Source organism: Chaetura pelagica, unplaced genomic scaffold, assembly GCF_000747805.2.
Source record: "Chaetura pelagica isolate M959 unplaced genomic scaffold, ChaPel_1.0 scaffold583, whole genome shotgun sequence".
NCBI lineage: Eukaryota > Metazoa > Chordata > Aves > Apodiformes > Apodidae > Chaetura > Chaetura pelagica.
Window position 1 is genome coordinate 738,864 of NW_009952719.1, and position 27,947 is coordinate 766,810.

Here is a 27,947-nt window from a genome sequence, read left to right on the forward strand (position 1 = left end):
CTCCAAGCTTAAAGCTAGAAAGCAAGGCAGGAGTGGAAAAGGAGTAATGACAAGACCATGCAGTGACACGTTGCACCTTGGAACGAGGGGTCACAGGTGATTGGGGCAGGAGGGTGGTCAAGTCTGCATCTCCAGAGGCAGGGCTGTGCTGTCTCTCCCTCCCAGATGGAAGGTGCTGCCAGGTGTTCATCCTGCAATCTTGTCTTGTTTCCTTCCACCCCTTTGATTCAGCTCCTCACAGATGGTGGCATCTGGATGGTTTTGGTGTTAGATGTTGGTGGATTGAAGAAAATTAAATGAGGGTTCTATCACTGCAAGGGAGAGTTTGCCATTTGCAAAACCACGTTTTGCTTAAGTTAGTAATATTGTAACTGTTAATTAAGTGTTCATTGATTGTCTGTCACTACCTTGGTGTAATCTGTTATTCTTCCCAGGCTCATGGCCCACCCCTGATTAAATAGTTTAGCTGCTCTTGTACCACTTAACTGCCTTGACTTAGTTTTTTTTCTTCTCCAGTGGTTCCATTTCACCAGCAGTATAATTACCATCATCTCCTCTTTGGAGTGATCTCAGCCTGCATGCTATCCTTGTTCTTTACCTTTAATGCACCTTATACTTCAGGGTTTTAAGGAGGCTGGAGACAAGAATTTAAGCAGGGGATGCATTTAACTGCAGCTCAAGAGCTGTTGTCTGGATGGATTTAGGGTCTGAGTTTCCACAGAGATGGCTTCATTCATTAGAGGTTCTTTGTTGCTGATGGTTCAATTATGGAAGTGAAGAGTGTTTTATGGGAAAGGGGGAGGGAAATAAACCCCAAACCCCAGCTCTCTTCTGGTGCCTTTCACATAAATGGCTCCACAGTACTCATGGACAAGTCCTTCAGGGGAACTGGTGTGTAGCACTGAGGCTGTGTGGGTGTTTTTGTGTTGATCTTCACTGGAGACCTGTCAGAGCCTTTTCCAGTGCCTCAGGGGAGCTCTTCAGGCTCCTTGTGTGTGTGCAGGGCTGGGAAGGTTCCCGTGCAGGGCTGGGAAGGTTCCCGTGCAGGGCTGGGAAGGTTCCCATGCAGGGCTGTGAAGGTTCCTGTGCAGGGCTGGGAAGGTTCCCATGCAGGACACTCGTGTTGCTGAGCCCAGGGAAGGGCTGGTGCAGCAGCCTGGGCAGAAGGTTTGATGTAGCACCCACATCCACAGGTCCTTGAGCCCTCCCAGTGCTTCTGTTAACACAAGCTGAGGAGCAGGCAGCACATCCCACTAATCCCCTGCACTAAATGATGCTTCTCTGCTCTATCCACTCTATGATCCAACATGTCCAAAGTAATTGCCTTTTTTTTTTCCCCTCAAAGAATGAGACTCGTGGCAAAACGTGGGACTTTTTTGCATATTCCATTAATTCTTCTCTGTCAGATTTTTGCAGGAAATCTTGAAGATTTGCAGTGGGCTTTCCTGAAGCCTTAAGTTCTTTCTGCTGTCTGTTTGGTGGGCTCAAGCACTTTTGAAAGATTAATTAACCCTAGGTGAGAGGCTGTGCTTCAACATTTATATATGGGGAAGGAAATTAATATTCTTTCTGCCATCCTGAGTATGTTTAAACTTCCACTTTCTGCTTGTCTGACTTGGAATCTCTTCTAACTAGTACAAATGATAGAACAATTTATTTTAGATGCTGGGTTCTGAGGATGTTGTTTTTGTGCCCAGAACACGACATTTGCAATCACATCTTCATTGCATTGGTAAGAAAGAAAAAAGAAGATGATGATTTTTGTATCTTGACATGTTTAACCTCTGGGGACTGAGTCAATTATCATATTGTGTAAGAATTCACTCAGTAGCTCTTAGGTCTCTGGGAATATCATCATGTTAAAAGGAAAATCCTCAGGGGTTTCTCCCAGCTGTTATAAAGTTGGGGGGAAAGCACAAGGTTAGATCCACAGGTGGCTTTCAGGAATAGAAAAATCACTTCATAATGGTGTGGTGTTAAAATATGTAAGATACAGGCACAGAAAAGCTTTCATGGGGAAGCAAATTTGTGCTGTAATACCTGCAGCTTCTTCCAGTCCTCTACTACCCTCAGAGACAAGAAGTCTTCTTATATTCAGGCCAAACCAGTTTGTGCCCATTGTCCCTTGTCCTGTCAGTGGAAACCACTGGGAAGAGTCTGGCCCATCCTCCTCTGTCCTAGATGGGCAGCATAGCTCTCTGCATCCTGTTGACATCTTTATTATTGAATGTGCCTTTTTGGTTTGGTGATGTGCAGCCTTAAACCTTTCTTCAGGGCCAGAAGAACTGGAAACTTGCTTTCCATCAGCCTGTTCAGGGGCAGCTGGGGATCCTCTTCTAGCTCTTGAGCTGGGGATTCAGACCTTTTATCCACCTATCAGAAATCATGAGTTGAATGATCAAATCAGCTGTGGTTTAAAGGGCTTTGTACCCCATACTGAGGGAACTGGTGGCATTTGAGCAGTGGTCTGCTCTGCCAGGGTTCACCCTGCTGGGAACTGCAGCAGCTGGAGTTGTTGTCCTCTCTGTGCTGGTGGATTTGCTGGTTGTTTGGTGATGGGCACCATGCTGGAAAGAGGGGGAAAAAAAAATACATGGACAAGCCTGTGCTGCTGGAATGTGGCAGATTCAAATGGGTTGACACTACAGGAGGGAGAAATGCTGCTCTGAAAGTACAACTCCAAGCAGTTTTCTCCATGACTGTATGTTGAGCAAATTTCCAGCCACAGCAACAAAAATCTCCGTGTCCCATTTGCAGCCATTGGTGTTAATGCAGTGCAGATGATCTGCTCCATTTGCTTGCATAAATGCAGCTTTTAAAGCTGTCACATATGCTCCATAGAGCACTACCCCTCACCTGCTTCCTCTGGGAATGGCAATGTTTAGAAGGCAGTCCTGAGACAATGGGGATGCTGGTTGGATCTATAGGTGTGTGCATATGTTGGGACCAGAAAGCCACCATTTCCAAGCTGCTGCCTGCAGCAATGCTGCAGATGAAGTGCTCAAAAAGCAGTTACACAGATGAAATTTTGGAGCTGTGCACCTCAGCTCAGCCACTCCTGTTTCTTTGTTTATGTGGAGAAACTCTGCTGGCTCTTGATTTCCCCATTATCCAGGTAGTTATGTTTTTATAGTGTTGCATTACTCATGGGTTCCTTTTATTCTTTCCAAGTTTGTCAGCCATGACTAATGAAGAGTTTTGTTGCAGCCATTTTATGGAGTGGAGACTCAAGCTGGGTTAAGAGGAGTCTTTTCTTTTGCCTTTCCCACCATGGAAATAAATAATGGTGTTTTCAGTGGGAAGCTGTGACTTCTTTCTACCCCCACACCCAGCCCAGGAGGGGGGATCCAGGAGATCATCTTGTCCAACCCCCTATTAGGGAAGGATCTCAAGTCCCTGTGTTAGATCCTGGCAGTCCCTGACTAATGGTGCTGGATTTTGGGGACAGTTAGGACTCATGATGGGTGCAGGAGTTTGAGAAAACAGTATGTCTTGTCCTGGAACAGTGACAACAGCCTTTCTAGTTAATGTCATGTCCATTACTGGGGTGTTTGTGCTTTAATGAAGAGCTCCAAGCTGGTAAAGGAATTAGTGTCTGCCTTGGTGAAGGGATGAACTTTTGTTCAAGTGACAATCTGAAGCATTGGGCCTGTCAGGAGCTGACCTGGCTTGGCAGGTAAGGGCCATTTTTTCCCAGGCTGTTGCCTTTGGGATGCCTTTGGTGTGTCCCTGGGTGTTCCCCCTGGTCACAGCACAGCTGGTGACCTATTTGGGATCCTTTCATGCCAACACTGTTGGTGTTTAGCAATGGCCCTCAACGTTTTGACAAGGTCAAACGCAGGGACCTACACCTGTGCTGGGGCCAGTTGAGTTATTTCTGCTCCAGTGCTGATTTGGTGCCAGAATTTTTATCTTTCTCTGCCTCTCTTACGCAAAGCTTTGTCTTCCACACTGAGAAGCTCAGCAGATGACCTGGAGTCTGTTACACCATCTGTTTGGGTCATGTCCCCATGCCCCCAACTCTTGCTGATTGAACTGATGCTTTCTTGGCACTGTGTCTTTCAGCTGTCAGTCAGCCCTGGGGAGGTGGATAAGATGTGAGCAACAGAAAAGAGGAGGGAATTTAACACTACTTTAAACATAAATAATTCTCCCCTGCTCTTAAACCACAGCTGCTTTGCCTGGGCAGCTCCTCCTGCCCTCAGGGGGAGGTGGTTTCTGCAGGAGACCCCTCTAGGTCTGAGGAGTAGTGCTGGAGTCAACGTGCTTTGCAGGGACCCAGAATCACAATCTGTTGAGCAGGAAGAAAGCAGCAGAAGCTGGTTTGTGCTGGAGGGGGTGTGCCTTGAGATGAGAGGGGAACATGTTGTACTAGAGGTACCTTGAGCAGTAGGTCCTGCACTAACATTTGGGCATTTTCTCCCAGCTGGAAAAACACTGATTTTTATGATGGAGACTGTGGAGAAGGAGAAAAAGATGGACTGTGGTTTGCTTGGTGTTGATGCCCATGGGCTGGGGAAGGTTGGCAAGCAGAAGACAGAGGTGTGGAAGGTGGCTGCAAGGAATGTGGTGCCTTTAGATGAGGGGATGGTCCCTAACCCTCTTCTTCACAGAGGAGGATGAAGTGATCTGCCTGGGGCAAAATGGGAAACCCTGGGGCAGAGCTGAGAGATGCACACACATCTCCCGACCCATCCGAATGAGCCCAGCTCATCCCCCAGCTCTGCAGTGCTACCTCCCAACCCTCTGCTCCAACTGTGAAATCACAGCTCTGAAATTAAATCTTCCTGCATGTTTCTTGTGCCAAGCATTGGCACCTCCTGGAGTGCAGGTGAGTGTAGGAGGGTCCCAGCAGAGCAGGTGACAAGCTGTGCCTGGGAGGGCTCTGCATCCATGCTGTGTGCTGGCTTTTCAGACCTCCTTGTGATAGAGTTGTGGTTGTCACAGGCACCCCAGAGAGCAGGAGCTCTGCTGCTTTTCAGGGCCAAGGGGTGCTGATAAATAAGGAGCCAGGTGTCCATTTATAGCACTGAGAGGCTTGGGGGTGGGAAAAAGAGGGAACATCCACGAGTAGAGCTTGGTTGTGTGCAAACAGTGGTTCCTGGGGATCATGGTGAAACCTGGATCTACGTATAGAAGTGACATCCCAGAAGGAGCTTGCTGGGTAGGACCAACCTTCTCAGCCAACTGGAAATGTGTCCTGGCTGCTTCTGTCTGACCAGCTGCTTCATGCACACAAGCTCTAGAAGGCAAATTGCATGACCTGACCCTGAGGGAGATGGGCCACAGCAGCACAGGGCTGAGCAGAGCCAGGGTCTCTCAACAGAAAGCCTTGAGCTTTGGTGAAGACCAGGAAGATCCTCTTCACCATTTGGACTGTGCCATAGCTTGGTTGGAGGTAGAGGCCAGGCTGTGGGAGCCTCCCAGCCCTGCTGGCTGTGTCCTCAGCTGGTCCTCAGCACAGAAACCCAGCCCTGCTTCCTGCTCCTCCTCTCCTTTTCGTGCAAGCAGTCTCTGAAGCCCTGACTGAGGAAAGTGCATGAGTGGGTGAGTTCAGGTGCTGTGCTTAGAATATCTTTTCTGACAGGGAAGCTCTTTTCAACTGAGACATGAATCCATGGGCTTTTCTGGGCAGAACCTGTCCTGGAGCTGTAGAGCACCTACAACCAGAGTGCACTGAGCACCAGTGAGGGACTCTGCTTGCATGGGATCCCAGTGCAAAGGATGAAATGGTTGGAAAATACTGAAATCAGTTTTAGAAAAGATCTGTGAGGTTCACTTTGATTCAGCTGGGCTCTCTAATGCTTATGGGGTCATGGCATGTTTGGGTCTTGACACTGTTAGGAACGGCAAGTGTTGTAAGTGGATACTGTTCCAAATGATCTTTCACTCCATCTTCAAAGAATAATGCATATATATTACTCATAAAAGATGTTTTCTTTGTAAAAATTTGGATCAATGTGACCTCATGTCACCCTTCTTAACTGTGAACAATTTGGGATGTGGAAACAGGTAGTGTTGGACCAGCAGGCACGACTTCATTTCCATTAAACATGCCAAGAACAGTTCCTATCCTTAAAAACACCCAACAAACCCAAAACAAAAAACAGTGGAAAACAGGTTGAGATGCTTTTTTTTTTTCCTTTTTAATTAAAGGAACCTCTTGTCTTGTGTATTTTGTTGTTCTCACCTAGATGACTAGCTGTAGAGTTTTATCTCACTGCACATTTTCTGTTCACTCTTTTCCAGACTCTCTAAGTGAACTTTGCCCTCTGGGTGAGCCTTGTTAAAGCTTCCAGCACCTCTAATTATTGGAGAAATGGCTTTCAGTGCATGAGAATTAGCAAACCAGCTGCTCTGTATGTGTTGCCTTTTTTTTCCCCCCTCTCCTAGGTGTGGATATATCTATTTAATTTAAACAACAGGGAACATAATAAGTGTGGCTTGATTGGTGTGTCTGCATTACTGGCAGAATGAGATGAGCTCGTGTGTGTTTGCAGGTTGTGCCTCTACTCCTGTTCCAGAGAGCTCAGAATTGGTTTGGAACTGGGATATTTGTTGTTTTGCAAATGACATGAAGTAACATGGACATTTATTTTTTTTCCAAAGGCACAGAATAACCTACAGCCTCTGGGAGCAGTTTAGGCAGTGAACACAAAAATGCACTAGCCCTAATGATGACAAGGAAAAGTTCTTTATGGGGTCTGGAAGCAAAAGGCAGGGAAGGAATGGATGCAGGATGGAATTCATCAGGGAAACAGGGCTTGCAAGTAATTGCATAGGCAGCTGTTAATGTACCAGGTGATTTGTCAGGTCCTGCTGTCCCATCCTTCTTTGGCAAAGTGTCTGCAAGAAGGAAAAAGAAGGTTGCATGAAGTTGAGGGGAGTGACACAAAGGGTGTCACAGCTTTATGGAGTGGTCTGGGGGAATGAGTAAGAGGAGGCAAGTATTCTAATGGAGGCATCTCTCTGGATTGTAGCTATTTGCAGTCAGGCAGTTATTGGCAAGAGGTTTTGTGTGTGAAAGGAAGCCCCTGGCACGTGGAATGAGGAGGGCAGTTTGCTGCCTGGTTTTCTTATCTGTCCATGAAGACAATGAGCTGTTGAGTCCTGTGGCCCTGGCAGTGCTGGGCACAGGAATGGCAGGCAGGAAGGACTGCTCCAGGAGCAGTGCTGAGCTGCTGTCTGAAGGCACAGTGCTGGTGTCTGCTGCAGGGAGCTGCTGGGTGTCCTTCCTGGCCCTAAAGGGTGGCAGTGATGTGTGCTGGGAGGCTGTGCATGAGCTTGAGCTGCTAGAGCAGCCCTCGAGGCTTGTGCAAAGCTGTGGTTGGACAGAGGAGTGCTGCAGAGGGGAGGTTTGGGCCACAAACCCAGCAAATACAGCCATGTGGGAGTACATGCTGAGGACTGGATCTTGCTCCTGCTGTGTCTGACAAGGGAGCTCCAGGTCCTGGGGCTGCCTTTGGGTTTGTGGGTGCAGGGGGGTCCAGCTGAGCACCACCTGTTCTGCATGGATGAGGGGCAGGCAGCTCCTTTCATCCTGCAGTGCTTGATGGTGAAATGGAAAGGAGGAGGATGCAGGACTGTCATGGGCCACCCTGGCTCTGGGGGGCTGCAGGATCTCACCCCTTCCCAAGCTGTGTGCACAGCCAAAAAATCTCTGTGCCTAAGGAAGAGCTGGGAACAGAGAGGCTGCTCAGCAGTTCTGCCTCAGCAACAGGTGTGAGATTTTGCCTGTCTCATTTGCATTGTGGTTTCTCAGGAGCTTTGCTGCTTTTTCATTTGCTTCCCAGCATGCTCTGATTTTATTTCCCCCCCCTCCCATCTTTTACTTTGTTTAAAAACTCTCTGGTGCTGCCTTGGCCCTGATTGGTGGTTGCTAGGTCCCACGAGCTGGCACGGAGCTGCTTTCCTCTCCTTCTGCTTTCCCAAGGCCACAAGCCAATGTTTCAAAGTTGGGAGCTTAAAGCTGAACTCCAGCCTCCCCTGGTAAAGCACAAAAATAATCCAGCCACTGTTGCATCTCTGAAGGTGATGAGCTGCACTGAAGCAGAAACTGACTCTCTGGGTGCCTGAATCTGAGGACCAGAGTCTGCCTTCTCTCTGGTCACTGTGTAAGGGAAAATCAGGCCAGTGCCATTAGTGAGTGGCTCTTTCTAACTGTTTCAACTTTGGTTGCCAGTTTGAGATTCTAATACACAGAGCTCTAATTTGTGCTGTTGCTTGAGCTGTGTCATATGCATAGGCTTGGATGGTGGTACAATAACAGCAAATTTCCAAGCTGGGCTTGCAGAGGGCACTTTAAATAAGATGGCCCATCAGTTCTTTTCTGTAATGTTTGATTTATTAAAGCCTGGAAACCTGCAGCCATCTCAGCACTGAACACATGCCCACAGGAATCAAACAGAAACAATCTCAAAGAAAGGGAATGAACTCTTCTCAACAGCAGAAATTGCAGCAAGAAAAATCGAGGCTGGACATTGGGAAACGTTGTTGAACAGTAAAAATAGTGAAGCACTAAAATAGATTGCAAAGGGAGTTTGCAGAGTTTCTGTCACTGGAGGTTTTAAAGAATGGATTAGACAAATGGTTTGGAAGGATGGATGTTGTTAGTTGGGGAGGGGGGACTGAGAGAGCTCCTCATTTCCCCCTGTTTCCCAGGGTTCCTTCATCAGTGTCCCAGCAGCCTGATCCACACAGGGCAGTGGCTGCATTTTGCCCTGAGCCCATAACTTCACCTCTGCTTGGCACAGTCTGGCTCTGGGGCATGCAGGCCCCTGGAGGCAGGGAATCTGGGGTCACCTTGCTGGTATAAGTACCTTTTTTAGTCCTCTGACCACTGAGGAGTCTATGCCAGGTATTGGCAATAATACCTGAGTAGTAGCCCTGGGCTACTGCAAACTTAGGTTTAATTCATAGCTCTGCTAGAGACCTCCCATCTAACCTTGGGCAAGTTGTATTGACCTCTTGAACACGGGGCAAACTTAAAACAACAAGTAGAGGCATCCAGGAAAACTGGGGAGGGACTTGGGACAAGGGCAGGGAGGGAGAGGACAAGGGGGAAGGGATGAAAACTGGAAGAGGGAGATGGAGGTGAGACATGAGGAGGGAATTGTGGAGTGTGAGGGTGGTGAGAGCCTGGCCCAGGTTGGGCAGGGAAGCAGTGGCTGCCCCATCCCTGGCAGTGTTGAAGGGCAGGTTGGATGGGGCTTGGAGCAGCCTGGGCTGGTGGGAGGTGTCCCTGCCCATGCAGGGGGCTGGAACTGGATGGTCTTGAAGGTCCCTTCCAACCCCAACCATCCTGTGAGTCTATTATCTATGACAGGGACTCGAGATGAGTTATTTTCTTTTACACTCAATGGGTGGGATAGTGGTGATAAAGAGGAAATAGTCTTGTATCCTGTGATTTCTGAGAGTAAAAGCAGGGCCAAAACCAGTAATGAACTGGTTTTGCTCTGGATCAATCCCTCTGCACCCCTTCTTGTGCAGGCTGGGAGTGGTTCTGCTCCCTGTGATGTACAGTCCTTGCCTTTCAAGCAGCTTTTATGTAAATTGGGATGGGTGTTATATGAACACATTATACTCAAGGCTTTCAGTGCTCCTGGAAGGAAAACAAAATACATTTGGAAAATTAAATATTTCTGTCAAAAGCATGATAAATCTTTCCCCATTTAGGAAGGTGAGAAATTAAAATTGCAAAACAGGCAGGAAGGGAGCAAGGCAGTGTGCATGGCAGGGTTGGCTGGGTGTCTTGACTTCAGAGAGACTGTGTGAGGGAATCAGCAGAGAGACAGAGCTCCTTCCTATTCAGAGAAGCCTGAGAGCCTTGGCATGGCACAGCTGTCATCTTCATGTGTGTGCAGGGTAGCAGCAGGCTCTTCCCATGTCGTGCTGCCTGCCTGTGTCTAGAGCTGGTCGACTGACATAGGAGTGTTTTCCTTGCCTTTGTAGTGCTGTGATATGAGAGTGTTGAGAAGACTGGGGGGGGGGGCACACATCTGTGTGCTTTCCCTGTCTGTTTTCATCTGCAAAAACCTCTACAAAGAGAAATTGTGGAGTCAGTTGAATAGCAGGTTCAAAAGTCAATTTGCAAATATCCAAGTGTGGGGTGAGGGCTGTGAGAGAAAGGCACAGGTCACCTGGTGATGTGGAGTTGAGTATCAAGCTGAAGGTTCAGATGTGCAGTGGGGCAACTTCTGCCTTGTCCTCCCTTGAAAGGGAAAATCAGAGGGTGTTTCATTTGATCTGGAGAGGCTGCATTCTCTGTCTCAGAGGGCTGTGTTGGCACTGGGTGTACAAAGCACAACTGATGTCCTCGGTGTCTCAGCAAAGCACTTGTGCTCAGCCTTTGCTGGATCCCTGGGGCCAGGCTTGGCTGTAGGGAGCAGAAGACATCGTTGCATTTCATTTCAGACTGGAGTGCATTCTCTGAGAGAGAGCTGATGCATTCACCTGGCAAGCATCCTCACTGTGCTCATGTTCAGCTGGATGTCCAAGCCCTTACATGGGGGGGGTGGAAAAAAACCTCTGGGAAACCTGGGTGTTAATCTCTGGGATTGCAGTGAGGGGTAAATAAGTGACCTGGTCAGCACAGACTCTGGTCTGAGACACTGGGCTCCTGCTGGCTCCGAAGGGTGGGCTTGGATCTGGGTGGCAATATCCCCATTTCCTAGGGGGGAAGGAGTGGCTGATCCAGAGTCATTTGAGGACATCTCCAGCAGATGCCAAGAGTGGATTTTACGTCTCCAGGGGCCTTTCTCCCTTTCCCACTCAGCAGGAGCTTTGGGGGCAGGTGTCACCCCTCGGAGGGGCTAACAGGACCTCTTCCCCATCTCCCCAGGGTGGTGGCAAGCAGGGTGCCAGGCAGCAGCCCCTTCCCTCCCCTGAAGCACAGCCCTGGCAGCTCCAGCACCTCCGTTACTCTGGCAACAAACTGCCAGCAGACAGCACCAAGCAGCTGAATCCAGCCCCTTGTTCCAGGAAAAATGCTCTTATTGAAACCCAGCCGGAGCAAAAACTCTCCTGCCTTCGTGCTGCTGAATTCACCAGCCACTCGTGTGTGTGTGGTGGGGGGGAGCCCACCAAGAGGCAGTGGTGGGCACAGCCACATCCTAACCAGGGCCACTGTGCCATGTCCCTGGTATTTGGAGGTGGCAAAGTCCCAGGGGATGTAGAAAGGAGGTGAAAGCTGGGGAGGGAGGGGGGTGAGAGTGCAAGAGAGCCCAGGGATAGACAGAGTGGGGAGATGCTGGGGAAGAGGTAAAAACAGGGAGACCTGTGGGTCCTGTCCCCCAGGCAGAGGGCTGGAAGTGAGAGGGAGATGGAAATCCTGCCCCCATCCCTCTGGAATCAAGTGCTTCTCTCCCTCTGCCTGTTTGTCAGCTCTCAGAGGCAACAAAGGCGTTGGTGGCACTGGGGAGGTGCTGCTGCTCTGGGATGGAAGGAGCTGCCCAGAATGATAATTGGGGCCTTTTTCATTAATTATTTTTTTTTCTAAGGAAGCTAACAGGCTACTGCACAAAGTAATTAACTGGACAGATGGGTATAGCAGAATTTGTAAATGATGACAGCAACAAGAAGGCACTTTTTTTTTAGTTTTTGAAAGGCCTTGTGTCAGCAGAAGGGCTCCTGGTTGGGGCTGCCTCTCAGAGAAGCAGCAGAAAGGAATGAAACTTTTTAAAATTAATAATCTTAATAGCTGCATAGGATGCAGGTGTCTGGTGCTGGCTGCAAGGGTAGCCAAAAAGTGGAGGGGAGGGGAACAAAAGGCCAGGATTTCAACTCCTTGAGTGTGTATTTTGGTTTGTCTCTGCAGAACATCCCCTCTCTGTGCATGGGAAGGGGTAGCTCCTCAGTGAGGTTAATCTGGTTTTCCTTGCAACTGGTGCCCAATCTGCTTTGATCAGAGACCACATCTAGGACTGGGCATGCCAGCTGGTCAGCAATTTATAAATGTTTATGGTCATCTCTTGGCTTCTAGAAGCTGAGATCCAGCAAACTGCTGAGCCACCACGTTTCATATAAGCAGCAGGCAGAGGAAACAATCTTGAAATCCTTTCTTGCTTTGGTAGCTATAAACCAGCTTTACAACCCACTGTGTGTTGTGGATGAATTGTCTCCAATCAGGCAAACTCCTTGTTCTCTTTTAGTGGGAAAAGCCTCCAGCCATTTCTGGGTGGCTTTACTGCTAAAAGCAAGATGATGTGAGCAGGTGAAGTCCCATTTGTCTGCAGGATCTTTCACAGGCAGAGGGATTCCTGGGAGCACAGCACCAGTGTTGCATCCCTTGGATTTTGTGTTCTCTGCTAAAATGTTCAGGTCACTTACAAGACAAATCTCCTGACTTGGATGTAACAGCTCTGCTATCAACTGCTTTAGTTCATGATGGTTTGCTAATTAATAGGTGCTCTTTTCAATCTGCTGAAGCTCAGAGCTGGGGCAGCTTGTGAGTCTTTGTGCATGACACAGAGTCTTGTGAACAGGTAGCAAAGGAATGGAAATACCTTAAGGAAGATACAGCAAGTCAGTGACAGCATCTGGAATAAAACAGTCTGTCCCTTGACACCTTTTCTGTGTGAAAATGGGGAGGGATGTAGCCCAGGGGCAAGGAATGGCCAGGCTGGGCACCAGCATCCAGGCCAAGGAAAAAGGTTCTGAGCTGTTATTACAGAGCCCCACTTAGAGCCATTCAAGGGGAAGGGAAGCAGTAAAATGAGATAGGTAAAAATATATGAACAGTATAATCAAGTGGACTATTAGCTGATATTAGGCTGGAAGTGCTGCTGTGCCCCTGAATTGAGGCACTTGCCTTCTAGGTCACTGGAGCTGCTGCACTGGGGAGAGGAGGCAAATGCAGGTCATGTCTCTGCTGCACATCAGCCCACTCTGCCCTGTCAATTTGTGTGCAGATACAAGGCAGGGACAGCTGCTGGCTAGGACTGTGTCTGGCACCTTCCTCAGAAAGGGCTCTCCTGCCTTGCCATGCTGGAAATGGGGAAGAACTTCTCCTGACCCAGCCCGAGAGCTTGAGGAGCCCCAGTTGTCCCACCTGCCTCCTGCTCTGTGCAGGCTGGAGAGAGTCCATGGGAGCTGGAGGAGGCTCCAAATTGGCAAAAATACATCAGTGGGAAAAGAATTGCAGCTTTGGAGATGACAAACAAAAGTCACATTGCTCCTTCTCATGGCTTCTTTTCTGCTTTTTCTTTTTTTCCCCCCTTTGGGAAGAGCTTTTTCCTCCAGTTACCCCTAATAAAGGAGGTGGAAGCTGAGGGTGTTACTTGAGGGGCTTGTGTGAAAAATGGGAAACTTCTTGGTGAGGGGGCTGAACTGCAAAAAATCAGCAACATTTGGAAGAAGGCCATTCTCTTGACAAAAACTATTTGAGAATTTCTCCCCAGCTCTAGCTCTAATGTGTCTTGGCCCCCGTCCTGTGTAACCACAGTTCATTATTCCTGCAGCACGGATGCTGCCTCCCCTGAACTGCTTCCCCCAGGAGGAGCAATGATGCCTCAGGCAGGCAGCCCCAAACCTGCCTGGGGGTGCTCTGCCTGCCTGGGGGTGCAGCTTGTCTGACCTCTGCTGCCAGGCCAGGGAAGAGGGAAGAAGTAGTTTTTTTCCTTTGCCTTTTGGTGATGGATTGATGATGCAGCTTCAAGTTCCTTCCATTTCCTTGCCTTGAAGCAGACAAGAGCATTTTGCAAATGTTTTGAAGTGCCAGTGACAGCAGCACAATGCTGGTACCGTTCTGTTTGGTTCCTTTACTCTACCTCTCCTTCCTTCCCCCTCCCTTCAGCCTTCCCTCCTCCCTGAACACCTGCCTTTTATCCAATTTAATTTTCACACCTCCTCCTGCTGCTGCTGTCCTTGCCAGTTAGCTGGGTGGTGAGGCAGTGGGTGTCTTTTTCCTTTGCTGGAGCAAAGCAGAGAGCCCTGCAGACTCGGATCCTGTGCCATCGCAAGGGTGCAGATCTGCTCCCAGAACTGCCTCTCCTTCTGTCCTGAGGTAAAACACCTCAGAACCCCATCGAGATGGTACTAAAGCATAAAGTTAACTTCAAATTTGTCCTGAAGTCCTGCTGATTTCAATCTAAGCAAGTCCCTTCCTCAGTCTGGCTCCTGTGTGGAATTGCCAGCCTGGTACAGTGGGGAGGAAGGCACCATCCTCCTCTGCCTCTGGGGCCTTGGCTGGTGGCTGCTGTGGGGTGCAGCTGCCATCACAAAGGTGTCAGCCTGGGGCCTTATTACCTTGTTTGGGAAGGGGAAGAAACTTTGCTGCTCTAAGACATCTTTAAGCTCTGTTTCATGCTGTGGTTGAATGTGGGGAGAGTGGTTAGCAGGCGTTTCTTAGTGGGGCACAGTAATTTCAGTTCCAACCATGGTACCTAATGAGTCTCTTAGTCATGCATCTCTTCTTGAGGGCAGTGAGCATCTGACAGTCATTTTCATGTGGTTTCATCCTTAAGACACTTAATGCTTCAGTCAGACCTCTTCTGTGTTTACCCTCCTGCTAGCCCTGCAGAGACAGCACAGCAGCTGGAGGAGATGCTATCAGCTGCTCTGGCATCACCAGAAGTGCTATTGGAAATCTCAGTGGAGAGCCAGGCAATTCCACTTCTATATCCCCCAAACCAGAGCCAGCTTCTCCTGGGCCCAGAGGCCTTGCAGGCTGCATTTGGCCTGTGTGATCTTTATGACTCCTAATGGCCAAAAAGAATGGGACCCAGCATGAATCCTCAGCTCCTGTCTGAGTTTGCAGGATTGGCAGTTAAGAAGAGGAGAGAGTGAGAGAATGATGTGCTCTTAAGAGACAAATCTGGGCTCATTTGATCAGAGTAACTAATGTGCCAAGAGGGCTGCTTGCTCTGCCATTCCATGTTTCAGACTCCTATTTAAGTTTAAATGGCTGGGAAGGCAGAGGCTGAATAGCAAGGAGCAGGAAGGCAGCAGGTTGGGCACAGGACCATCCTGTTTGTTATCAACCCCTGGCTGAAGGTCTCTGAGCCCCTCACTAAGGTGCTCAGAAATCCTCAGCCAGAGGTTGATAATGAGCAAGGTGCTCCTCACTAGATGAGGGGCCTTTTGGGTTTAGTGTCCAGGGCCACCCTGGGGAGGATGCAGTGACTTGTCTTAGAGTCTGCCTTGTCTCCACAGAGGAGTTTTCCAACTCATCTAGAATAAGACTAAAAGAAATGGGAAGGAAGTACTGGCTGTGCTCTCTGCAGGACTTCATAACCATTGACCTTGAGGAACAGATGTAGTGTAGATGGAAAAAGACTCAGAGCATGAGTTACATCCAGGTATCCCCTTTTAAAATGAAGAAATGTGTCTCCCAGCTAGTTATCCAACTACTGGTTTTGCTCTGTGCATATTATTTAGCACTTGCATGAAATAATGGGATCTGGCCATGACTGAGAGACACCATTCCTGAGAGAGCAGGGAGGGTTTGTGATGTGCTGCTGAGGTCACAGTGGCATAGAGGGGGTTGGGTTGGAAGGGACCTGAAAGATCATCCAGTCCCACCCCCTGCATGGGCAGGGACACCTCCCACCAGCCCAGGCTGCTCCAAGCCCCATCCAACCTGCCCTTCAACACTGCCAGGGATGGGGCAGCCACAGCTTCCCTGGGCAACCTGGGCCAGGCTCTCACCACCCTCACACTCCACAATTCCCTCCTCATGTCTCACCTCAATCTCCCTCTTCCAGTTTTCATCCCTTCCCCCTTGTCCTCTCCCTCCCTGCCCTTGTCCCAAGTCCCTCCCCAGCTTTCCTGGAGCCCCTTCAGGCACTGGAAGGTGCTCTAAGGTCTCCCTGGAGCCTTCTCTTCTCCAGGCTGAACACCCCAACTCTCCCAGCCTGGCTCCAGAGCTGCTTCCAGCCCTTGCATCATCTCTGTGGCCTCCTCTGGCCTCTCTCCAGGAGCTCCGTGTCCTTCTTATGATGGAGGCTCCAGAACTGGACACAGTGTCTGCAGCCTCAAGCTGTTACACTCAGTAAAGGACACAGGGTGAGATGATTATGAGGGACCTTGATCAAAAAGACAGAGATGACCCTAAGTGGGAGGAAGAAAAGATGGTGCCTGCACAGCAGGGCTGTCTGCAGCTGGTAACCTGCCTCCATCTCCTCAGTGCCCTTTCCAAGGGAGGAAGCAGGGAAAGGGGGAAAATTGCCATCATTTGCTGGAGTGAAAAGAAAACAGAGGATGAATGGTCATAATTTAGTGGGCTCCTGGGTAAATTTGTATTTTGTTCTGATTATTGAGTGCATTCCCTAATTGCAGCAATAAAAAGGAATAGTCCATCTTCTAAATGCAAACGCTGGTGCTGATTGTTATTTAATTAGTTGATTCCAGTGGTCGAGGGGTGAGCTTGGAATTACAATTGCAGCCTGTATTATTTCTCTGAGATTGCAGAATTAATTAGGAGAACAACAGGATTCTTCATTGTTGATGTCTTAAGAACTGGTGGCAATAAGTTTACAAGTAAGGGAATAATAAAAGGTCATAATGGGTTTTTTTTGCCAGGCACATGAACACTGCAGAGAAACAGGAGGGAATTGTCCCCCTGTCCTCTTTTTCCTCCTTCACTGTCCTTCTCTGTTTACAGGGAAGTTTTTAGCCCTGCTGATGGGATCTGGAGACCAAACCCTACATGATAAAGTCAATTCACACAAAAAGTAGTGAGAGGACAAGGGGGAAGGGATGAAAACTGGAAGAGGGGAGATTGAGGTGAGAGATGAGGAGGGAATTGTGGAGTGTGAGGGTGGTGAGAGCCTGGCCCAGGCTGCCCAGGGAAGCTGTGGCTGCCCCATCCCTGGCAGTGTTGAAGGGCAGGTTGGATGGGGCTTGGAGCAGCCTGAGCTGGTGGGAGGTGTCCCTGCCCATGCAGGGGGTTGGAACCTGATGATCTTTACAGTCCCTTCCAACCCATTCCATGATTCTTTAAAAAGAGAATGCTTTTGCTGCACTTAAAGTACGAGTTTTCCTCTGTGATGAGCAGACAAAAATGCATGGATAGATCATTCAGGTGCATCCATTGGGAAAGACAAGGTAATTTCAAGTCAAACTTGAGTTGCTGATTGTGGGTTAATTCCTAAGTATTGTGGGGAAATAGCCCATGGTGTCCCTTGTCACATGGGATAATTGAAGCAGAGAGTAGATATTTATGTGGTTTATCAGAGTTTTTATGGGGTTGTGAGCTTGAAAGCAGAAATGAATAGAAAGTTACAAATTCTTCTGCTTCAGGATATGACCTAACTTGTGCTTAATGAGAGCTGAGCAGAAGCTGAACCTCAGGATAAGCTGGTTCTCCTTGGCAGTTTCTTCTCTAGTGCTTGATGCTGACTGCTGGCAGGCCCTGAGAGCCAGACCAGAGGGACCACTTGTCCCAAGGGAAGCTGAATCCATGCTCAGCTGAGGGATCTGCTGGCCCTCCACCCCAGGAGGTGCTGCCTTTCAAGGCATCCCTCTCTGAGGCTTTTGTACAAGTGGGGAACAATCAGGAAACTCATGTGCCACGTTCTCCTTGCTGTGCTGGTGGAAGATGTTTTGCATCCATGTCAGAATATTGGTCAAGGAAATAAGGTCCTGACCTCTGCCACTATCATCCAGACTCAGTGCCTGGGAGTGCAGGCTGTTGGCAAAGGGCATTTCCCTCAAGGATGCTAATGCTTTCCACAAAACAATTCCTGAAGTGAAACACAGAGAAGTCTTTAAGAACTTGAGGCAATCTGCAAGTGTGCCCAGGAAAGTGATGGGCAAGAGGCACTGAGGTTTTGCTCTGAAAATATTGGCTTTATTGTTTTCTTCTCTCTCTCTCTCTCTCTCTCTCTCTCTCTTTTTCTTTGTTTTTTATTTTATTGGAAATGTGTTTCACATAATGGCCTTTCAGCTGGTTTATTGTGATGTGGCTTTTATTGTAGCTGACTATTTGTGGGGATATTACAGCCTTGTAGGAGAAGAAAACACAAAACAGGTTTTCTCAAAATACATGGGGGGGCATTATTATGTTAAAGTAATAATTTTGCCTGACCCAACTTGGCTTCCTCTGTCATGGGTGCTCTGCAGAGAGTTGATCCTTTCTTGTGTCTGTCTTTGTATTGTCAGGATTAATTTCTCAGAGGGAGAAGGCTTCATAAGCTCAATTTTATCCCCTCCTTCCTTTTTAGAGGCCTGAGGTTAGGTTTTTCTTCCTGCAGAAATCCTGTGCCTTGGATCTACCACATGGCTCCCTTTCCTCCCTCCCAGGCCTTGCTGCCAACCTCTCTGCTTCCCCCTTTCTTTTTCTATGAGTTTTCTGTCTAGATTGGAAACACTTTGAGGCAAGCTCTTTTGGGGGAGTTTGGAGGTGCTCATGAAAGGCTGGTGTGCCCAGAGTGAAGCAGCTGGGAGGGCTGCAGGGCTCCTGGGGCTTGAGTGCCCTCTGCTCTCAGCTGGCAGTGTGGAGCTGGGAACTCCTCTGCCTGCTCTCTAGGTGCCCACTTGGGTGATGCTGAACGGAATGAGATGGGAAATGCTCTGCATGAGCAAGGTGGTAAATATTAAAGAAATGTACCAGGGTGTTCCTTGGCAGGTGTTTGTCTTCAGCCACGTCATACCAGGCATAAAGGCACCCCTTGGTTTCCCAACTGCACACCCTTCAGCCCTCTGCCCCTCTCTTTGGGCAGCTCTCCTGCTCCCTGCTCATCCCAGGGGATTTCACCTGCCCCAAAACCTCTTCCCTCTGGCTGTGCTTCAGCTGAGCTTTTAGCCAGGTGGGAGTAACTGCCTGTATCCCAGCAGAGTCAGGAGCTTCAGGAGGGATGAGCCAGAGCAGGGCCTGAGCTGCTGGGAGATGGGGCAGGGAGCAGCCCTGAGGCCAGGACACTCCTGGTGTTCTTGGTCCACGACAATGGAAGGAGTTTGGCTGCTTTTTGGGGTGTAAGAGCTGGGAAAAGCTGAGTCTGGGCTGAGGAGGAGAGGGTAATGTTGGGGGCAGGAATGGGGTAAAAATCTGTGTGTGGCCCCACAGGTGTTTTTGGGGAAGGGGGAGGAAGGGTTTAGAAATAGCAGGACTCTGGGAGAGCCTTTGGAAGGGTGGCATCTTCAGGGTGGGTGGGTTTGGACAGACCTGCCCCTTTCAGGTCTGTCACCTCCTCAGTGTCATAGCAAGCTGCAAACATCTCCTGATCCTGAACCTGAGGTCCAGAAGCCAGAAAGAAAATGTGTGCTGGTGTGTCTGTGTACTGGGGAGAGGGAGGTGGGCTGTGGTGGATGTGTGAGGGCAATGGGGATTGCAAATGAGAGAGAGAATCCCATTTCCCCCTGCCCCTTCTGGTTTTAATGTCAGGGTGCTGCAGGCTCTGTTTGCTCTCATCAGAAGGAAGAAGCTTTTGGCATCAGCTTCTTCACTTTCCTCAATCATTTTGAAGCACAGGGCAGAACAGTTTGCAGTATCTTCTCTTTGCAGTCTGGCTTCCCCCTTCTGCTGTCCCTGCTTCACTTCTCAGCCCATTTTCCCTTTGCTTCTCCTTGTGCCTCCCCCTCTCTGCAAGTACCTTCTCTCTCTCTCCATTCACTGTTTTTTTTTTCTCCTCATACTCCAGAACATCTCTAATCTCTCTTCCCTTACTGATAAGTAAAATGAGTTCTTTTCCCCAGCCAGCAACAGCTCAGCTTGGACAGGGCTGAAGGGCAGTTCTGCTCAGGCTGTGATTGACAGAGGATCTTTGGGATATTGTGGGCTGTGTTGATTTATTTCCCTCTCTCCCCTCCTCCCTTCCTCCTGAAGTTTGCCACCTGCAGCAGAAAGGGCAGCTCAGCTCCATCCCTGGCATGCAAAGAGCAAGGGGAAGGAGACACTGACCCAGCAGGGCATGGGTGAGATCAGCCTTGCTGGACATGGATGGTCAGGAGTCCATCAGCCAGGAGCTGTGAGGGTAAAGAAACCTCAAGGGAAAGTGGGGTGAACTGGAGAGGTGAAGAGAAGAGAACAGCAAGGAGGAGGGGAAAAAAAAAAAAAAGAATGGCACCCTGGAGATCTGGAAAAGAGCCAGAAAGAGCAGTGTACAAAATACCAGGGAACTGACAGTTAATTTACAGTCTCCAGGAGAGGAAAGGGGGGAAAAAAAAAAGTCTTTGTTGCAAAGAAATGAGTGAGAGGTGAGGGAGACAATGGTGGTGTGGGAATAGGTGGCATCTTAGTGAGGCTTTCTCCTTTCTTCTGCATGATTCCTTAGTGTCCTAGTTAGTGCTAATTGCATCTGCCTGAGGATCTGAGGGAAACCCTTGGCCAGGAGCTCTCGTGGGGAGGTTCTAGGTTAGACAAGGTGATGGGAGAAACACAAGAGCTGAAGCTGCTCCCTGGTCAGAAAGCAGTTTGCAGTGAGGCTGGGACTTGGGGTGTTTGTTTTTGCAACGGGTAGGATTTGAAGGGGGTCACTCCCCCAACAATGGGCACCTGCCCAGTGAGATCCAAGTGTGTGCATGTGGGGAAATGTGGTTTCTTGCTTCTGTGTTGTCTTCTGCCCCTGGGAGGAACAGCACTTTCCCCTCTGCTCTGGCTTCCAGTTTTGCCTGGTGCCATTTTCTCCTGCTGCCTTCCTGTAGGAGAGAGTTTCTGGCTTTGCTGAGCTTCTGCCCACTCCAGGGTGGGCTCCTCAGGGAACCACTGGGCCTTGTGTTCCCTCAGAGCTGAGGTTGACTTTAAACCTGTGCCTCAAGTTAAGACTTTGAGGGATAGAACAGATCTCTTGTATTCAGTGATGCAAGACCTTGCATTCTGCCTGGGGGACGTGTCCCCAGGAGCAAGAAGCCTAAAGACAAGATGTGCCAAGGGGGGAGATGAGAGCAACTCGTGAGGCCTGTTGGTTCCTTGTCCTTGGAGCTCAGAGCTCCCTGCAGCTCCAAGCTGGAGTTGCTGGAGTGAGCAAGCCATGAGGCATATGGTGGCACACCTTGCTTCCTGCTGGTCCCTGCTGTTCCCATCAGGAAAGCATTGCTGGCAATTAGGAACAACTGCTCAGCACTGCCTGCCTCTCCAAAGGCTTCCTGGAACAGGATCTGTGTGTCCCTGCTGCGGGACCAGTGCTCCCTGCTGGAGCAGCACCTGTCCCAGCCTCCTCTTCCCAGCAGAGCTGCTCTCTGGGATCACTGGCTGCTCTTCCATTGATGTCACCACGTCCCCTTCACTCTCACTTGCTGAAGAACTTTCAGATTCTGCATTTTCAGCTTGGATGCAGTGTCCTTTCCTGGGAGAATCCCCAGTTAGGTTAATGGGATGCTTTGATCCGGATGAAGCCAGGGCACTGGGGAGAGTGATCCTGCTCTGGCAGGGGAATTGGACTAGATCATCTCCAGAGGTCCCTTCCAACCTCACCATTCTGTGATTCTGTGCCATCTGGGAGCCTGAGAGGATGTGTCCAGGTAGTTCATTCCCTGGCCCATCAGCCACTGTCTCCTTTGACAGGAATATAGATGCAATGGTTCTTTTTCACTCTGTCTGAGATTGCTTTGTAATAACAGTAGGAGTCTGAGAGGCATTTTTATTGATTAAACAATTGAGGCTATTTATCTTTACATAACCCAAAAATATAGAGGTGTCTTTTGCTTCCCACGTATGCATTGTACACATTTATTACATGCAGCAGGCTCTGTAATCAAGCTGATGTTTATGAAGGGCTGGTTTATAACACTGGGTTGAGATGGTGTAATGTGAGCTGAGGTACTAGGGAATCCTGATGTTAATATGCTGGGTAACAAGGACTGGGGTTGAGGCAGAGGGAGGGGAAGATGCTGGATTCTTGCAGGTGAAGAATTACTTTTGAAATGCCTGCTCCTCTGCTCTCTCCCAGCAATGCACCAGTGATTTCTAAGACATTCCTTTGATCAAACACCATTTCAGCTATTGGAAAATTTGTAGCTGCATCTGTCTCTTGACCCTTTCTGCCAGAGGAGCTGCGTGCTTGCAGGGTGTCTGTGCTCCTGTGAGGCAGGAGACATCCCTGGTACGTGTGTGTCTGTGCAGGAGGAACCCCTCTGGTCCTTGCAGCTCAGGCTGCTCTGCCTTTGGCACACAGGTCCTCTGGTTTTGTGGCTTTCTCTGCCCTCTCCCTTGTGTGGCTTCAGTTTTTAGGTGGTACCTGTGATGTGCCAGGCCCAGAGCATTGATATAGGTCTCATCTATTTATCCATGTGTTTGTACTAGCTCATGTGTAACTCAGGGCTTGGGAATTGGATCTGACTGCTGTTACTCTTACAGATTTCCTTCTTTGTTTCTTTTCTCCCCATTTCCAAATGGGCACAGGAATGTTTCTTTGCAAACAGGAACATGTGCCTAAAGACATCCAAGCTCCATCACACACGTGTGGACTTTGAGCTCAGCCACTGAATCCAGTTTGTGTAAAACCTTTCCCAGCTGTCAAATATGAGAGCTCAGCTGTGTCTGACTCTGTCCCCAGCTTTGGGCTGGCAAAAGGGGCTTACTTTGGCAGTCCTTGCAATACCAAGTGGTTCTCCTTTGTTTCACACTTGCAAGCTCTGTTACCTGCATTCCCAGACAAGGAAGTGCAGCAGGAAGGGACCAGAGCCTTACCAGGGGTGAGTGGTTTGTCCAGGCACAAGTGAAGCAGCCTGAATTTGGCTGAATTATTAAGACACTGGTGAAATTTTAACACCTGATGCTGGGTTGTTTGTCCTGGCTCTTGATGGCTCCTTTAGGGAGCTGTGGCCTACAGATGAGAGAGAAACCAGTTCAGCATGAAATGCCTTTGTAGGTGTGTTTGTTTATAAGGCATCTTAGGTGTACAATATGTCTGTGTATGTCACAGCCACCTTCATCCTGAAGAAGTGGAAGGCTTGGCTGAAAACACTGTGTGTGGCACATGCACCATTGCTCTGTTCTCTGTGTGACGTGCTGAAGGAATATTGGATGTAAGCCCAGATGGGGACCTTATAAGACACCCAGTCCCTGCCATCACAGGGACCTGCTCTGGTAAAGCTCAGCCCCTTGTTTTTTGCCCCTTGTTAGTTTTTGGGAGGCCTGTTCCTTGCTGCTCTAATGGATGGGAAGACTTGCAGCCTAAATTAATTCAGAACGTGCTTAGCTCCGTAAGTTTTTGTGTCATTATTATCCTTGGACATAACTGGTCGTTTAGAGGAGCTGCCCACTCAACTCATCTTCATCTGTAACTGCAGTGATGTGAGCATCCCAGTAGCATGTTTGTGTAGGCTGGCTTGGCTTGGGTTTTACTTGCAAGTCCCTTTCAGAATGAAGTAAAAAGAAGGTGCCCTTGGCACTGCAGTGTTGCAGGGGATGATTTGCACTTCCCCAGAGCCCCCCTTCAAAAGAACTTGTCAAAGTTCTCCAAGCTAACATGATAAAGAAGGAAAACAAATAGAATTGGTTAGAAAAAGGCATCTTGTGGAAGGTGTTCTTTAAATGAAAACTGTCTTTTTGGGTGTGATGAACATGTGTGTGAGGTTATATCAGAGCTTGGATCATAGCATGGTGTGAGAACAATCAGCTTTGTCATGACCTAGGAGTGAGGGGAGGACACCAGCAGAAAGAAGCTGGTCTCTTGCTTTGCTGGAAGTTGTCTGGCCTCTGTCAGAGGGCACAGTCACAGAATCACAGAGGGGTGGGGGTTGGAAGGGACCTCTGGATCATCTAGTCCAACTCCCCTGCCAGAGCAAGATGCCCTAGATCTGGTATTGATGTTTGCTCAGCAAATGGGTGGGAAAAGTCCCTTGGCCCAACATGGTGAGTACTTTTGTCCCTCAGTTTCTTCTGAGCTTCCCCAGCTCTTGAGTTCCTTCAGTGGGGAACAGAAACAATGAGGATGGTTTAAGTGACATGTGTGTCTGGGGTGGAGGGCTGAGTAGGGGGACCAGCAGCCACCTTGGGGTGGGGGCAGAGGCAGAAGTTGCCCCTTGGTTTCTCATGGCTGCTTGCAGAGATGAGGGCACTTGCTGCCTCCTTCTGCCTTGGCTTAGGACTCATCAAGGCATCTTTTTCCTGCTGCAGTTTCCCTTGATTCTAGCCTTGCTCTGTCTGCCTTAATTGGGTACCACAACACTTATATATGTTAAAATAAATGAACTTTTTGCTGCAAAAAGGGAAAAGAAGGAAGACAGATGATCCCTCAGCAACAGCTGTTTAGAGAGAGAATCCCACAGAAGCTGCTTCCTTCACTAATTAGAAATCTGCTTTCTTTTAGGAAGGATAAAGTCTACATTCTTGACTCCTGTTCTTGCTTCTAATTACTTCTTGGAGAAGTGAATAAAGACACAGTTTCACATGTTTTTCTTAGAGTTGCTGAGGCAGAAAATGTTGGTTGGAAATGTCTTCTGGAGATGGGAAGGGAGAAAGAAACTGAAATAAAGATGTCAGATGGTAGTTGGAATTTCAAGAAAGGGGAGTGGTTTTATTCTAGCAAGAGCTGCATGAGCACTGGGCTAGAAGCTGTGGTAGAGCTGGAAAGTGGCACCTCCTCTAGGGAGAGGATGTTGTTCCTTAGAAGGGACAAATCTGTGACAAAATGGGACATGGGGATGATCACAAGGAGGGATTGTGGACAAGTGGATGGGTCTGCTGTGAAGCCAGACAGGAAACAGTTCCCTCTCCCCTGCAAGTTGCAGCTCCCTTGCACAGTGGCTTTTCTGGTGGTGGTTGTTGCAGTAATTGTGCTCAGCTAGGAGGGAGGGAGTGATGGAGGAGCCTGGTGCTCTCAGAAGGGCTGCAGGCCAGAGGGGTGAGGAAATGTGGAAGTTTTCTGTGCAGGGAGCTGGGCTGAGGTTTGCAGAGGGGTCCCTGGAGGCAGGGAACTGCAAGGAGGTTGGAGCAGCTGCTGGCAGGAGCCTGTTGCAGGCTGAAGTGGGTGGCAGGGAAGGGAAAGTGCAGGAGTTTTGCAAAACAGCTGCTGTGGGAGGGCAGCAAAGTGAGTCACCAGCAAAGCACCAGCATCTGGGGGCAGAGGTTTGCTTCCAAGGAAGGAAACAAATGGAAATAAGCCCAGATACCTCCATTGCTTGTGGTGGGAATTACCTGGGTGAACCACTTGAGGGTTCTGGCCTGGTGATCACAGCACAGAAGGGGCTCCTTTGATACCTGGGGAATCAAGCAACTTCTTCTCAGAAGTTTTCACTAAATTCATCCCAAAACAATTGCTTAGAGAGATGGAATGTTAAAGATAAAATTCTAGAAAAGAGTAAAAGGGCTAGTCTGGCATCTTATAAAAAAAAACAGGCTTTGATTGTTTTCCAGTAAGAAATAATTTCATTTTGAAATGTGTGACATCTTTTTGTTATGGTTATAAATATTGAAATGGGAAAAAAAAGCCCATTTTATTCAGCCTGGAAGAAAGGATTCTGTATTTTCCCCAGGAGCTGGTGGGCAGCCTGGTGGGTGAAGGGGCCCTGGGAGGAAGCACTTCTGCTCTCTAGTGAAGAAGGCACTGGGGTCTGTTGGTCAGCAGTGGTGTTGGTTTGAGTAAATCCTCTCTCTGTCCCTGCTGAACTTTTTAAAGCCTTGAGCAGGGGTTAATTTGCAATCCAATGACTCTGGGCAATACATTTCAAGGTAGGTGTGGAAGCTCCATCTTGTGAAGTAGCAATGTTTTTATTCATTCTTCTGGTCGAGGTGGTATCAGCAGCAGTGGAAGTAATGAAGCCTGGTTGCCTGTGGATTTCTTTCTCATGGTTGGATTCTCTGATAGCTGAGTGGGAGCTTTGGATGCCCCAGCCACAGGAAAAGCTTCAGAAAAGGTGCATTGTCTGTAAATTCTCTTAATAAGAACAGAGCTTGTGTTGCATCCTGCCTGTCCGTGAGGATGTGGAGAGACTGGCTATTGTCTGGCAGCTCTTTTTGTGAAACTGGGAGCACTGGAGGGAGCTGGCTCTGTCGAGTGTGGCTGCAGGTGGCCAGGGGGTTCATTTCTGGCAGTGGGAGGCTGGCAGACACCTGCTCAGGGGAGCTGGTTTCCATGGGAAAGCAGTTTAGAAATATAGGTGAGTAAAGAACAGTTTGGAAGATGTCCCTTTGATGTGACCCTGGTGGAGTCAGTGACACCATTTCTGGACTCTCAGAGGAGGAAGGAGCTTTTTTTTCCCCCTTGGGAGCTGGTTTATTCTGGGAGTGTGTGAATAAACATGTCCATTAATATGGTGACAAACAGGACTTGGCAGGCAGGGTGGGTGAGTGTGGTGCTTAAATTAAAACTGCTCGTTAACCGTGACCAGTGGAGGGGATTTAACTGTGTTTGGGTCTGGTGTTTGGTGAGTGCCAGATCTGCTGCTACCTGAGGGTTATTTAAATGTATTGAAAAAGGATCCATTTCTCCACAAACTTGTTAAAAATCCCTTTACCTTCTCAGTTGTTTTCCAGAGTGTGTTTTCACAGAAGCAGTGAGAAGCGTCTGTGGGGCTGGGCAATAAGAAGGAAGAGGAGTGAAATATGGATTTCATAGGAGCCACATGGATGAGTTCCTCCAGCTCTAAAGCTGATGAGATGGTGCTGGGGTTCTGCTTAGCATCCAGTGTAAAAATCAGGGGCAAAATCAAAGCTGAATGATAAATATTCCTGCACAAATAAGCTGATAACTGGAAGCCCAGGCAGGCAATTCACACGATTGGTTAAATTAGCTGATGACAGAGATCTCCTTTAGTGTAGAGGTTTGCATCAGGTCTTTCTGCCCTTCCTGAAGGCTTGCAGGGGATGGCTGTGCAGGAGAGACATCTCCAGAAATTAGCAGTGACTTTCATGCAGAGGAAATGATTAATGGGAATTTATTGCTCTTGATGGACAAATGAAGCTCCTCCAGTTTGCTTGTGAGTGATGTTCAGCTTTCTTTTCTCCAGTAAATGATTCAGCAGCTCAAACTTTTCTAAGAACAATTAGAGGTAAAGAGAGGGGAGAGAAGGGAAGAAGTGGCCCCTCTCAGGTTGATTTATGATCTAACTCTTCTGTAACAAGATTTCCAGTGTTGTAAAATATTAAATACATCCTTATATTCAATATCACATTTTGATACATTTCATGCCTCATTTGCTACTGGAGTCAAGGACAACTTCACATTTTTCATGGCACAAGGCCCAGATTTGTCTATTTATTTATTTTTAATCACTCTTTTTTTTTCCTTTTTTTTTTTTTTACCTGTATCAATTGGGAGTAAATCTTGGCAACCATAGCAACCTATTCCACTGGGTGGTTTCAGGCCTCCAGAAGTTGGGAACTTCTTGCCTTGGCTGACCCCTTATGGGCTGCTGTGCAGATATCATCTGTAGGGGATGGTTGTGAGTAGGGAATGGCTTGAGAGCTGGTTTTGTGCTGAATGTGAGACTGAGACAGCTCTGGTTGTCAGGAGTGTCACTTTTAAACACTTTTGTTTAACAGCTCATGTGATATAATAGAGATTAAGTGGAATTTGCTGCCACAGTTAAAGGAAGATGCATGTAACTCCTGTTAATTAGGAAGGGCTCAGTATTTATCTTTGCCTTGATCTGTGTGGGAGGTTTTTTGATTATTGCTTCTTGTATTGGGAGTGACAGCTGAAGCCTGTTGCCTTTGTATCAAGTCACCAGGACACAGTGACTTCTCCTGCAGGTGGAGGTGGCAGCTTGGGATGTGGCAGAGCCTGTGCTGCATCTTTCTAATTGGAACATGGGCTCCATCCCCTTTAGGTGTCAGGCCTTGGGTATACCCTTGTCAATTCCCACATTGAGTGAAATTGTTTTGACAGGACCACTGGGACAGCTGGGCTCTGGGGAGGCTGCTGGGGACAGGTCTGTGGTGGTTAGGGGGTTTTGAGGAGGGCTCAGTCCTCATGCACACACCTCAGCCTGGATCCATCCCTCTTACCTTCATCTTATCTCCTCTTGCAGTGATGGTAGAAGAACTGGGCTGAGTTCCCTCTGGAGGTGATATCTCAGATGTGAGTCATCCTCCTGGGCTCAGGGTGCCTACTTTCTCTTGACAAAAT